We start from the raw sequence: 4875 nt of genomic DNA, 5'->3' as shown, positions 1-4875 counted from the left end.
AGATTCTAAAAAAAAAAAGTTATTGTTCACAAACGTTATCTTAGGCATTCAGAGAAAGTTCTGTCTGACTGTTAAAACATTTGCTTATTCAAGTGACAGGCCTTGAAATGAATGCTTGACTTGGCACCCATGTGGAAAGGAGGACAGTACATACAGCCCCGAATCATAGGTCCCAACGGAGGGAGGATGCCCGGCAGGGTTTGCCTTCTGCACTCACCCTTATTATCTTTTCCCACAGTTGCGAAGCAGTCTGGGCTTAGTGTCAAGATTTTATCTTTTTGTCCCTTCTCCCCACAACTGCATAGCCAGTGGGGGGAATATCTGTAGTGGCTGAGGAGGGCTTCCAAGAAGACACGTCTGCAAGGGCTGTCATCACCACGAGGAGAAGAGAAGCTTTAAGGTGCTTTGCTGGTAGGAAAGGAAACCTCTCATCCCCCTCCAGAGCAGGAAGCGATGGTGTGCTGCCTGTTGGAATCAACTGCTGGCATCTGTGTGGGAGCTGCTGAGGATCTTAGCAGCCCAGTGGATCCACACCTCAGGCAAGAGGCTGCCCCAGCCTGGACGTGGGGGTGGGGGCGGGGCGGGGGTGAACCTGGTAACCAGCTGAAGAGAAACCAGGCAGAACCTTCCACAGGGCCCACCTTGAAACCTTCTCATGTTTGGTCTCCTCTTGGGTTAAGTAAGGTTCTTTGGGAACTGAGATGGTCCTCTGTTCCATGTGTTGCAATGGCTTGTAACCACACGCTTGTGGTCTGTGGCATCTGGGCTCCCCCCACTCTGCCTGCCTCATAGTCCTCCCGGGAACTTGAGGACAAGTCCCAGTCACTGTCCCAGACCTGCCGCACCATAATTTAAGAACAGTACTGGGGACTCCTTGTGTTTCACAGGCTCCCTAGGGATTGCGGCATAGCCAGAAAGGGGAGCCCCTCTGCTGGCCCAAAGTCCTAATGTTCATTGACAGAAGGGAAAGGCTTGGTGTAGGAGGGAAACTGCTGACCTGAAGTGGCCTCAGATCACCCTGCCCGCTGCTCTGCACTTGCTTACTCTCACTTAGAGAAATCAGCTTGGCCTTAAATGTGACACCAACGATCTGGGAGAACAGGAGCTTGGATTCATCAGGACTGAAACAGAGTCACCATTAGGTGAGATTCATCAGCAGGCCACATCTTGTAAACCCAGTAATGTGTTCTTTCATTTATAGGAGGCTTAACAAGTGGTTGTCAGTTGCAGCCTTTATTTTTTACCAGCACAAGTGGTGCCTACCCAGGTGTGAAGCCATCGGCTTTCCTCGCCAACATTATGTTTTAGAAACAATGGCTCACAAATAGTATCACAAAAATAATGACTCACAAACATCCACCCTATGTAGGAAATGGGGCAGTTTCTCCAATTTACACATGAGGAGATTGAGGCTCAAACAAGCTAACCTAATTGCCCAAACACACTCAGCTGAAATCTGTGAGCAGAAACAAACTTGGTTCTCCCCAAATCGCAGCCCTTTGTCCTAGAACACTTCACTCTGGGGAAAAGCCCTAACTTGTCAAATCTCTGATTTAAAGGCATAGGTAACAAATACATGATGCTTTTAAAACTGTTAGGTGCTCTGCATATATAGGTTACTCTGTTGTTACAAGCAGTACTGGTTTACAGTACAAGTACTGTTATATTCTGAAGCAGGACCTTCAGTTTCTCGGTACCCACACTCCTGGTCTTCCTTCCCCCTCCTCCATCTTCTTTCCTGGATCTGCCTCCCAACAAACAAACACTCAGGCCTGGGGCTCCCTCTCTGTCTTCTCTCATTATCTCACCCAGTACAATGACTTCCAACACCACCTCTATGCAGATAATGCCCAGTATTATGTCTCTAGTAGTGGACCTTCCTTTGAGCTCTCTCTAGATTCAAGGTGAAATGACATGGGACACCTTTTGTATGCCTCAGACATGATAAAACTGGTGATGTCCAACCCCCTACCCCCATTTCTGGCCCTGTCAACCCCATCTCAGTATTAAGGCACCACCAAGAAACCGAATCACTGTCTTCTAATTCTCTCGCCCCTCCCAGCAGGTTCTGTGTATTCCCCAAGATAATTCCAAAATAATCTTGAATACTAGTCCCCTGGCACTAGCTTAGTCCAGACCATCTTCCTCCTTCCTGTCAACAGTTCCACAACCTCCTTACTGGTTGCCTCCTCCCTGCAGTCCATTCTCTCTACTTCAGTCAGGGTGATATTTTTTTCTTTCCAGAGTGATCTTCTTAAAACATAGATCAGACCATTCTGCCACTTAAAATTCATCGGTGGTTCTTATTTGCACTTGGAATAAAGTCCAATCTCTCTACCCTTCTGCGTCCACCTGCCCTCTCACCCACAAGCTCCAGCTTCACGGATGGGCAGCTCCTGAAACACACCACCTCAGGTTAGAAACACACCACCTCGGGTTAGAAACACATCTCTTTGCCACTTTGGTGCCACTTCACCTGTGCTATTCCTCAGCCTAGAATGTTCCCTCCCCATTTGGCAGGTGCTCTCCTTCAAGTCTCACTCATCCCATCTGCTCAGGTCTTCTTCAACCACCTCGTCTAAAGTGGGTTTTTCCCCATCCCATCCCCATGCTTCTCCACCTCAGTACCTGCTTCCCTCATTCCACTTTATCACAGCATACATTTTTGCATTGGCCTCCTAACCCAAATTTTAGCATGTGGTAGGTTCTCAAATACTTGTTGACCAAATGAATATTTTATTTCTGAAGAATTTAAATTCTTTTGCCAAAACTGTTCCTTGGATTTCCCTGGTGGTTCAGTGGTTAAGAATCTCCCTGACGGGTTTGAGCCCTGGTCCGGGAAGATCCCACATGCCGCGGAGCAACTAAGCCCGTGCACCACAACTACTGAGCCTACGCTCTAGAGCCCGCAAGCCACAACTACTGAAGCCCGTGCATCTAGAGCCTGTGCCCCGCAACAAGAGAAGCCACTGAAATGAGAAGGCCGTGCGCCGCAACGAAGAGTAGCCCCCACTCGCCGCAACTAGAGAAAGCCCACGTGCAGCAACGAAGACCCAATGCAGCCAAAAATAAATACATTTATTAAAGAAAAAAAAAACTTCTGTTCCTCCTTTCCCCTACCCCTGGCTCCCATCTTAAAGAGACCAGACCTCCAACTTCTGCTTTCCTCAGCAGGACTTGCAGCCCCACAAAGAGGTGGGAACGTGTGGGAAGGTTGGAGAGAGAACACCGAAAGAGCACTCCAGGAACACCAGCACTGGACCTGTCCTTCCCACATACGGATTCATTTAAATGTAAATACTTCATTATGATGGATAAAAGTTAACATTTTATTAAAATGGAAATCTTTCTTTCTGGATAAGTAATAGATCAGACCTAGGAGATAACTGAGTTTAGAGGGGGCTATTGGGATCCTATGATGGGAAGGTCTAGGTAGGGGCCACTAGAATCCCTTTTGGTCTACATCTCTTTCCCAAAAGCCTGTGTATATGGCTCCCCTTACACCCAAATCTGAGTCATTATGAGGACCCATTATGGGCCAAGGTGACCATCCCAGAGCAGATACTAGGCAATCCCAGGAAGCCCTACCAGCCACAGGGGCCCAGGCCACAGGTCCTCCTCTCTGGCACAAAAGCAGGGCAGCCGCCCTAAGGTTACAGGGTGACCCTCGGGTGGCTTTACAAAGCTGCTGAGCCCCTAGTGGGCCCCTTTTCCTGGTTTCCCCGTAGGCCTTTATCAGGCAGTTCTGATTTCTGGTCCTGGACTGCTGGCATCTCCATCAGCATCTCTCTCTGGGTTCTGTCTGGCTTCTAGCTCCTGGTTCTAGAAGCCATCTCTCCCCGCTTGCCGCCTGCTGCTGTTTTCTCCTCAAGAATGAGAATCACGCCATCATGGTGACTGGCTTAGCTCTCAGGGGCGGGGGCATCTCCACACCTGAGCTCAGCGGGCTGCCTGGTTCTCTCATTCCAGGGCAAACACATTTGCAAATACTTTCTTCGGGGACTGAAAACAAGCTCATGTTGCTTTGACTAGAATCAAAGCAAAATAAGCTTCCCCAAGTTCCGGTCCCCCAAAGATTGTCTCCTTCCAAAATTATAAAGTCAAACTCTTGTTCAAATTTACCAGAATTTGTTGAATTTTTCTGGGTAGTGGCGCCTCTGGCTAAGATTCTGAACAGCCCTGGCTGCCTGAGGAAGGTAGGGGAGCCCAAAGCGGGCGGCCTCTATGCAGGGGACCGCCACTCCCTACCCCTACCAGATGAATTGCTCTCTGCCTCTTCCACAGAGCAGCATCTATGGATGGTGACCTGAGCCTGGGGATTCCATCGAAAGGAAGATGCAGGAGCCGCCGGTAAGGAAACGCGCGTCCTCCCCATGCCCACCCCCCACCCCAGACAGCCGACTGACTAACAAGCGGTGCAAACTCTCCTGTAACAGCTCTCGCAGGCACTTTTCTGTGGTTAGAAAATAAAGTTATATTTTTAAATTATTTTTTAAAGAATGTGACTTTCAGACAAAGCCAAATATTTAATCACAGCACAATGTCTACGCATCTTTTAATCCTTTTCCGCATCCGTCTTACCAACAACAGCAAAAAAAAAAACAGAAAAACGGCGCATGCGTGCTCACTTGTAGCCAGTTCCGCTGGGAAGCCCGTCTGCCCCATTTTGCTGTGAAGCCAAGTGCTGGCCTCCTACCGGAGGCCGCTATGAATTATCCCCTCTGTTCACCGGCCCCTGGGAAGTTTAAGATTCTTTGGAAGGAGTCAAGCTTTGGTTTCACGTCCCTTCTCTGTGACAAAGGAAGTCACAGGCCAGAGCTATTTTCAACCTTGCCCCTTCATTCCCGAGTATCCTGCTCACGCCGTGAGGGGGCC

This window comes from Phocoena phocoena, chromosome 16 (genome assembly GCF_963924675.1).
Source record: "Phocoena phocoena chromosome 16, mPhoPho1.1, whole genome shotgun sequence".
Lineage (NCBI taxonomy): Eukaryota > Metazoa > Chordata > Mammalia > Artiodactyla > Phocoenidae > Phocoena > Phocoena phocoena.
Note: the sequence above shows the minus strand (reverse complement) of the source record.